Source organism: Pteropus medius, unplaced genomic scaffold, assembly GCF_902729225.1.
Source record: "Pteropus medius unplaced genomic scaffold, Ma_sr-lr_union100, whole genome shotgun sequence".
Classification (NCBI taxonomy): domain Eukaryota; kingdom Metazoa; phylum Chordata; class Mammalia; order Chiroptera; family Pteropodidae; genus Pteropus; species Pteropus medius.
The window spans coordinates 2597888-2607329 of record NW_024351072.1 but is presented as its reverse complement, the minus strand read 5'-3'; the positions used below and the strand labels follow the sequence as shown (position 1 = coordinate 2607329).

Below are 9442 nucleotides of genomic sequence, written 5' to 3'. Positions count from 1 at the left end.
AAGGCCGATTATTTCAGATCTAAGAGTGGTCAGAAATTCCAATTCAGGCTCTTGTAATGAAAAGAGCAAAGTATTTATTTCAATATCTGTCAGTCACTTACGAGCTGTGTGACCTGGGCAAAGTATTTAAGCCTAGTGTCCATCTGTAAAATGGGGATAAAAAGAATTTCTATACTTTAGAGATACTGTACTGCTAAATGAGAAGGTGTATGTAAATGCCTAGCCTAGTGTTTGGCACATAGTTGGTGCTTGATAAATGTTAATTTCTTTTACTTTTTCTACTATCTCCCAATTTTTTTAATTTAGTATCGCCACCCTCAGTTTATAGGGAAAATAAATAAAAAATTATAGAAACTAACAACATTTTTTGTGTGTTTCTTTATTGCCAAAATCAAGAGATTTGGTTAAAACAAATTTAAGAATTATCAGTAATTCTATTATTCATACTTATATAATTTTATTTTAAACAGGTGATTACACATTGTACTGTTTTAAACTAAGGTGGCTGAATGTTGGCTGGCTATCTTGTTAGTTGAAACAGTTCTCATTAACGGCCCTTAAAAAGCTGTGATTAAAAATAAAACAAACTTCTTACCACCTCAGCTAACTTGGAGACTAAAAGGTAAATACAGTTTATAATAAAGACTTCATGGAACATCTATCATTGGCCCTAGTTATGTGCTTTATATATCTAATCTTCACCATAATTCCTAAATGGCAGATATTATTATCCATATTTACACATGAGGAATCTGAGATTTAGAGACATTATTCAAGCAAATAGCCAAGACCCTATCTGAAGTCTCTGTGGCCCCAATCATATACCTTTTTCACTGTGCTAGCTTGCCAAGCTAACCAAACAGCAGTTGGTTGGCTGTTAGCCGCTCTCCAGTTATTGAGTTCAGTTAAGGCCAACCTCATTTATTCTGTTTTAATTGTACCACACTTTTGAAGGAAGAGTGTCAAATTCATGTTTTAGGCTGAGATAGGTGTTCCTTAATAGCAAATCCAAACTATTCCAGGAAGACATTTCAGTAGAAAGCCTTGTGAAAATACACTATCTACTGAGGTGGAAGTAAGGTTTTCTATGCGTTGTTATAAATCTTGCCTTTTATAGCAGGGATTTGTGTCACAAAAAGTGTACACATGTTGGTTGAATTTACCAGCCAAGCCTGTAAATCTGTGTTTGTCTGATAATTGCTAATCCCATTGGCTCTCAGACTAAGAGAAATTATAATCACTGCTGTTTATTGGGCTCTTATAGGTGTTCAATATTATGTTGGATGCATAAAGTATGTTATTTATTCCTAATAACAACCTGGCAAAGTTTACGGATGGGGAAACTGAGGCACAGAGAGGATATTTAGCTTGCCCCAGATGGCTTGTAAGTAAAAGAGCTGGAACTCAAACTTGGTCTTACTTCAGAGCCCAGACTCTAGTCATTCTGCTCTGCAGAAACCTGCAAGAGTACAGTGACTTGGCCAAGAAGTGTCAGACCTATATTTTCTACAGAAGTATGTCAGGTTCCAAACCTCATGTCCGTTTTCAACTTTGGTTTTCTTAGTCCCATATTTGACTTTCTGTCATCACCTATCCCTTGGGGGATGCCCCCTCTGGCTAGATAGCTCTGCTCTGATGAGATATATTCAGTGTTTCAGCTCCATTTGGGGGAAATGAAGCTGTCAACCTTTCATGGAAAGAGAAAATGTGTTTTCCAACCAGAGGGAATCTGACTTGTAAAGAGAGAACTCCTTGTTTCTAGTCCCTGATTGGTTTGTCCTCATGTAAATAAGGACTCCAAATCCTCACAGTTTGATTGATCCAAAAAACACTGTCCTGATTGGTCAGCGTGGAGCTGAGGTGATTGGTCAGTGAAGATGTTAATTGATGGGCATATAGCTGTGCATTTCTCATTGGTCAGGGAAAGTCTCAGTCCTATTGGTTGAAAGAGGATTTCAAAAACTCCTTTATAAGGGTTGGCTTAGATGGCAGGAATGTAGCACTGGCAGGCAGTTCAATGTGAGTGCAGGCAGTTTAGTGCAGGCTTGTCTCTAAAGCATGGCTTGCATGATAAGCCCCTGTACAGAAATGGCCACTAGGCTCTGCTTTAAAATTTGAGCCCAGTTAGCAATGAGGAGTCCTTCTTGGTAGTTATCTTTTTTCTTTCTTTTTTTTTTTTTTTTTTGGCAATGAGAGTAACAACCTGATCTTCCAATTTGGTGAACACATAAAGATGTGGGAAGAATGGTGCACCTGGAGAGAGAATGGAAACTCCACCCTTCCCTCATAGCTTGCCTGTGCATCTCTTCCATTTTAATGTTCAATTACACCCTTATCTTATTTTTCAGTAAAATAGTAAAGGTAAGAGAGTTTTTCTCCAAGTTCTATGAGCCGCTCTAGCAAATTAATCGAACCCAAGGAGAGAATTACTGGAATCTACTATTGATAGCCGCTGGGTCAGAAGCACCTGGATTTGGGACTGGTATCTGAAGTGTGTGTATGGGTGGGTGAAGCAGTCTGAACTCTTAACCTTTGTGATTTAACACTATGTACCAGTATATATTGACAGAATTACTCTGAATTGTAGAACACCCAGGTGGTGTCCAGAGCATTGCTGGAGGTAGTATGGGGGGAAACTCCTACGCGCCCACAAATCAGAATTCAGTGCAGAACCTAAAAGCACATCTTCATGTGCTTTAGTTTTCTCTTTCACACCTGGACTTTAAGCTGCCTGGGAACAGGAATAATGGCATTCCCTTTCCTATAGCATTTTGTACTGCTCCAGGAATACATCAGCTGCTTAATGAATACTGGTCAGGTATTAAATTGGCTCTGCATTTATTTCTGGTGTAGTACTTTTTGTGTCTTTGTTTTTAACTTTAGCCTCATTTCCTCACCTTCCTGTTTGAAATATCTCAAAGAGAGACATTAAAATTGGTATGTTTTAAATATAGGCCCATAGTCTATGGTCATGCCACCCTGAACAAGCCCGATCCCGTCTGATCTCAGAAGCTAAGCAGGGTTGGGCCTGGTTAGTACTTGGATGGGAGATTACCTAGGAAGACCAGGTGCTGTAGGCATAAAAAATATTTAAAAATTTAAAAAAGAAGGGATTTTAAGCTGGCAAGGTCTTTGCAATCTGCGAGGTCAACCAAGGGTTGCGTCGCCTAAAAATAAATAAATAAATTGATTAATTAATTAATTAATTAAGGCCCATAGCTTCAAAGAGAATAGCCAGAAACTGATCCCATTCCATATCTTTTTGGGAGGGGTGGGTTGTTTAAGGATAAATTTGGCCAATAACTAACACCAGTGAAGAGCTGTTGGTGCATTCATGCCTCTGGCACACAGAATGTACTAGCAGCTATCTTAGCTTTATTCTGAGGACTGTAATTGAGCTAAGAACAAAAGATCAAGGTGATTGGGCTGGTACGTATGCTCGCAGCCCACAGCCAAAACTGATTCAATGATCTATTTGATCATTGGCTTGCAGTCCTAAGCCAGAGATAGAGTCCAAGGGGTAGTCTCAGGCTTGACTCAAAAGATAAATAAGGCTGTTAGACTTTCTGAGTCTGACCTTTCCTTGCTTTCTACCTTCAGAAAATTCTAGCGCAGGATTTTTCCCCTTGTCATGCATCAGGTTCATCTGGGTGAGAGGGTGAGTCTTGCTTACCATTCAGATTCTTGGGTCCCACTCCAACCTCCTGAATCAGAATCATTGGAATGGGAACCAGAACTTTCTTTTTGTTGTTATTGTTAGAACAACTTAACAAAATAAAATTCTGATTTATTGTTGGTCAACATTGTTTCACACATACATCAAACAGGCCAAAAATACAATAAATTAAACGACTTCAAAGACCAAAAAAACCCTAAAAATAATGAAATCTTTTATCTTTGGCCTTTTTAACAATTTCATAAAAAACTAACTACTAGTACAGATAAGAACACACATAAAAAAGTAACCAGAATGCTCAGAATAAGATTTATTTCGTTGTTATTTTTGCTTTTTTTTTTTTACAAGGTGTATTTTCTCCTTTGCGATTATAATGAACACATTCACACTACAAGTAAAGTCGGAAGCAGGACAGAGAATGCTGCAAAGGCTGGTTTGGTCATCCTGAGATAATAAAAAAATGGCTGATCCCTAACAACATGTACAGAAAGAAATATAAAATGTAAATAAAAATATACAAATTTTCCTTTTTAAAGTACATTTAAGAAAAAAATAAAAGCAGAGCGTTGGAAGTTCTTTCCCTGTTACAAATTCACATTGTGGAATAGGTGGTGGAGAGCATGTGTCATCTGTGGGTTGTGCGGCCTGCAGTGGGCAGGCAGGCAGCACTCTACTCGAAGATGACCACATTCTGAGATGGGAAATGGATGGTGAATAGGTCATGGCGACCTTTTTTTTTATTTTCTCTTTAAATTTAACTTTTCCTTTCTTGCTATCTAGTCATCCTCATTGATTTTCTGCTTCTTGGTGTCAACATTTCATCCTCATCATCTTGAGCTTCCTGTTTGCCTCAGCCTCATCTTCATCTCCATCCTCCTTCTTATCATCACCTTCCTCCAATTCTTCATACCCCTCCTTCTTCCTCTTCTTCATCTATCTCATTGTCAGCTTCCTGTTCCTCATTTTCCTCATTAGTGTTCCCATTAGCAGGTGCTTCTCTTCCATTCTTTGCCTCCTCCACAAATTTCTTCTCCTTTAAGTCCTTGGTGGTGATCTCAGAGCTGGTGTCCATGGCCATGTCTGACATGGAGGGGCAGGCCGATGATCCAACACAGCAGTTTCAAAAGAAAGTGAGAGTTGGAGGACTAGCAAAAAAGGTGCCAGAGTCCACAGCGATGGAAAAAGTGCATGACCAAAAGGGCTGCAGTGAGCAGAGAGCCAGGCATGAAAGCAATGCAAAAATGGCTTTTCAGAGCAACCAGTTAGGAATATAATTTTTTGAAGATACATCAGATAACTCAAGGTTAAGAACCACTGTTAAGTATCCAAAAGACTCTCCAGTTTCTGAATTCATTATTCTTTGTTGCTTTCATGCATTTGTGCATTCTCTTCTCTAGGCTTAGAATTCCTTCCCCCTTTGCCATCATTTCTTAAGTTCTGATGGAAATGTCATCGGGTTTTCGAGAGGCAGGATTTTTTAAAAAAAATATTTATTTTAATTAGTTTCAAGTATACAGTACATTGGTTAGACATCCATATAGTTCGTAAAATGATCCCCCCAATTGCTCCCTTCCTCCCCTGACCCTCCACCTAGCCAACATATTAATGCTAACTGCATTCCTATGCCATGCTCCTCAAGTCCCCCCAGGACTATCCATCACACACTCCCAGAAAATTTCTTTAACCATTCACCCCATTCTCCAAGCCTCCCAAACCCTTCTCTCTGTCCATCACGCCTGTCCTTATTTTAGAGTCTGTTTTTGATTAGTTTGTTCTTTTTTTTTTCCTTAGATTTTGCATATAAGTGAAATCATATAGTGTTTATCTTTCTCTGTGACTTAAATACCTTCTAGGTCTTTCATAGCAATATTCTTTTCCATCCCCTTCCTTTTAGTCTGTGTATGTCTTTTAATCTGAAGTGAATCTCTTGTAGGCAGCATATGTAGGGGTCTTGTTTTCTTATCCTTTCAGCCACTCTATCTTTTGGTTGGAGCACTTAATTCTTTTCCATTTAAGGTACTTATTGATAGGGATGAATAAAGAACCATTCTTTATTCATGTTTTTGATACATGTTTTTTCTTCTTTAAGAAGTTCCTCCAGCATTTCCTGTAATACTATCTTGGTGGCGATAAATTCCCTTAGCTTATTTTGTCTGGGAAGCTCTTTATCTGTCCTTCGACTCTAAATGATAGCTTTGCTGGATAAAGTATCCTTGGTTGTAGATTCTGGGTATTCAATTTGTCGACTATTTTGTGCCAAGCCCTTCTGTCCTGCATAGTTTCTTTTGAGAAATCAGCTGCAAGTCTTATGGGTATTCCCTTATCAGTAATTATCTGTTTTTCTCTCGCTGCTTTTAATATTCTTTCTTTGTATTTAACATTTGGAATTTTAATTATGATGTGTCTTGTGTGGGCCTCTTTTGAGCCCTGATTTTTGAAATTCTCTGAGCTTCCCGGGGTTTTATGTCCATTTCCTTCACCAGGTTAGGGAAGTTTTCCATCATTATTTCTTCAAACAGCTGTTCAACATCTTGATTTTCCTCAGTTATGCTGATCAAACAGATATTTGGATCCTTAATGTGTTCCATATGCTCCTTAAATTATTTTAATAGTCTTGTCATCTTATCTCTTACTATTCTGTCCTTTAGATAGGACATTTGATCCTTTTTTTAATTCATTTTGTTTATTTCTTTGTTTATTCCATTTAATATACTTTTCATCTCAGATAATGTGTTGCTCATTTCAGACTGGTTGTCTTTTATAATTTCCATTTCCATTTTCATGTTTTTTATCTCTTTGCTGAAGTTCTCACTGAATTTATCTACACTTCCCAACAGTTCATTGAGCATCTTTATAACCAGTGTTTTAAACTCTGCATCTGTTAGATTACTTGACTCCATTATATCTGGATCTCTGTCCTCTTCTCTCATATGGTTTCTGCTTCTTTGTCTTCCCATTTTGGCTGCCTTTCCATGTCTGTTTCTATGTACTAAGCAAAGCTCCTAAGTCTCCCAGTCTTATTGGTGTGGCTTTGTGCAGTAGGTGTCCAGTGGCACAGTCCTGAAAGGGGTTCAGCTGCAGGCCAAATATAGCCCAAGCTGCTACCCCTCCGGGGCCACCTGTTAAGATTCAACAAGCAATCCAAAACTGTTGTACTTATAGTTGCCTTAAAAGGCCACACGAGAAACCAAAGCCAGCTACTAGCAGTGTGAGTCTAGCTGCTCAGCAAGGAGCACCTGATTCACTGAGGATATGCCTGGATGTGACTTGGGTGGCACATTGAGTCAGGGGAGGTGGGGTTTCAGGGAAGCCTCTGGGAGGAGTGACCTCTGTTATCCAGTTCGATGATGTCATGGTTATGGCAGCACTGTACCTGGAGCACCGGGAGGGGGAAGGGCTCAACAAGGAACATGGATATACTGCTGACACTTCTGTACAGAGCAAGTCTTGCCTTGGATCTCACTCTGACAATGTCTCCCTGTAAGTCTGTGGTGACCCTGCGTGAAGCCTAATCGGCACTGGTGCTCAGAGCGAGCAGGTCTCTCACTGCGAAAATCTGCTCGCAGACGTGGCCCCTTTAAGAGACTGCTGCTGCTGCCACTGCCACAGCCTCCATCTCACTCAGCTGCTGGAGACTGGGCAGCCCCACGTCCTCGCCTCATCCTGCCTTCTGCTGTTGCAGGGTGATTTCTAGTATTTCTCCCTAGTTGAATAGCTTGTTCATCGAGATCCCAGGCAAATTTTCCTTGCTACTACTCCTTGTTTCTGTCGCAACTTTGATTTGGTCACCAGAGGCATGAACAGAGTCTCTATCATCTATGCTATTTTTTTTTCTCTAAGGAGGCAGCATTTTTTGATAACTGTGAATAACAATGAAATAAAATGTATGCACTAAAATTAGATTCCATTGTAAATAATTTTCTTAAGTTTATTGAGGGTAACATTGGTTAATACAATTATATAATTTTCAGGTGTACATTATAATTTGACATCTGTATATTCTATTGTGTGTTTACCACACAAAGTCCAGTTTCCTTCAGCTACCATATATTTGATCCCCTTTACCCAATTCACCCTCCTCCAATCCCCCTATATTTGACCCCTTTGACATTGTCTACCTCCCCTCTCCTCCCCCATCCCACTAGTAACCACTATTCTATAGTCCTCTGGTAACCACTAGTCTATAAACCATGTCCATGAATCTCTGTTTGTTTGTCCTGCTCATTTGTTGTTTTTAGGTTTGTATCCCACATATAAGTGATATCATGTGATTTTCACCTTTTTTCTGTCTGGCTTATTTTGCTTAGCATGATTTTCTTGAGATCCATTCATGTTGTCGCAAATGTCAGTATTTCATTGCTTCTAATAGCTGAGTAATATTCCATTGTATATATGTACCACAGCTTCTATAGCCAATCATCTATCGTAGGACACTTCGGTTGCTTCCATGTTGTGGCCACTGCAAAAATGCTGCTATGAACATCGGTGTGCAAATATCTTTTCAGATATCGGTTTTCAAGTCTTTGGGGGTAAATACCCAGTAGAGGGATTGCTGGATCGTATGGTAGATCAATCCTTAGTTTTTTGAGGAAACTTCATACTGTTTTCCATAGTGTTGTGCCAACTTGCAGTCCCACCAGCAATGTATGAGGGTTCCTTTTCCTTTGCATCCTCTCCAGCATTTGTTATTACTTGTCCTATTGATTATAGCTAGTCTAACAGGTGTGAGAAGGTATTTCATTGTGGTTTTGATTTGCATTTCCCTAATAGCTAGCGATATTGAGCATGTTTTCAAATATTTGTTCGCCATTTGTATGTCCTATATAAAGAAGTGTCTGTTCAGGTCCTCTGCCCATTTTTTGATTGGATCATTTGTTTTTTTTTTTGTTGTTGTTGTTGTTATTGAGTTGTATGAGTTCTTTGTATATTTTAGATATTAGGCCCTTATCAAAAGCATTGCTTGCAAATATATATTTACCATTCGAATGTCTCTTTACCACGTTGACAATTTCTTTTGCTGAGCAGAAACTTTTTAGTTTACCAAGGTCTCTTTACCACGTTGACAATTACTTTTGCTGAGCAGAAGCTTTTTAGTTTGATGCAGTCCTTTTCATTTATTTTAGCTTTTAATTCCCTACCTTTTGAGATCAATTCATAAAATTCCCTTTAAGTCCAAGGTCCTCGAGTTTAGTTCCTATGCTTTCTTCTATGCATTTTGTTGTTTCATCTTATATTACAGTCTTTAATCCATTTTTGAGTTAATTTTGGTGTGTGGTGATAGACCACAGTCTAATTTTACTCTTTTGCAGGTAGTTTTCCAGTTTTCCCAGCACTATTTCTTGAAAAGGCTTTCCTTTCGCCACTGTATGTTTTTGGCTTTTTTGTCTAAAATTACTTGCCCATATAAATATGAATTTACTTCTGTACTCTCGATTCTGTTCCACTGGTCCATGTGTCTGTTTTGCTGCAAATACCATGCCATTTTGATTCCTGTTGCTTTGTAGTATAATTTGAAGTCAGACAGAGTGATGTCTTTTATTTCTCTCTCTCTCTCTCTCTCTCTCTCTCTGTTTTTTGTTTTCCTCAGGATGCCTTTGGCAATTCAGGGTCCTCTGTACTTCCATACAAATCTGATGATTTTTTTGTTCTATTTCTTTAAAAAATACGAAAGAATTTTGATGAGGATTGCATTAAATCTGTAGAATGCTTTAGGTAATATGGTCATTTTACCTATGTTGATTCTTCCAGTCCAAGACTCCTGAATAT

General features: G+C 38.7%; 2 pseudogenes; one reads left to right on the top strand and one right to left on the bottom strand.

The window, feature by feature from the left end:
• Positions 1-2961: 2961 nt before the first annotated feature.
• On the top strand, positions 2962-3080 carry LOC120586093 (uncharacterized; annotated as a pseudogene).
• A 1372-nt stretch (positions 3081-4452) lies between these two features.
• LOC120586033 (prothymosin alpha-like) lies at positions 4453-4763 on the bottom strand (annotated as a pseudogene).
• Between the last annotated feature and the right edge of the window lie 4679 nt (positions 4764-9442).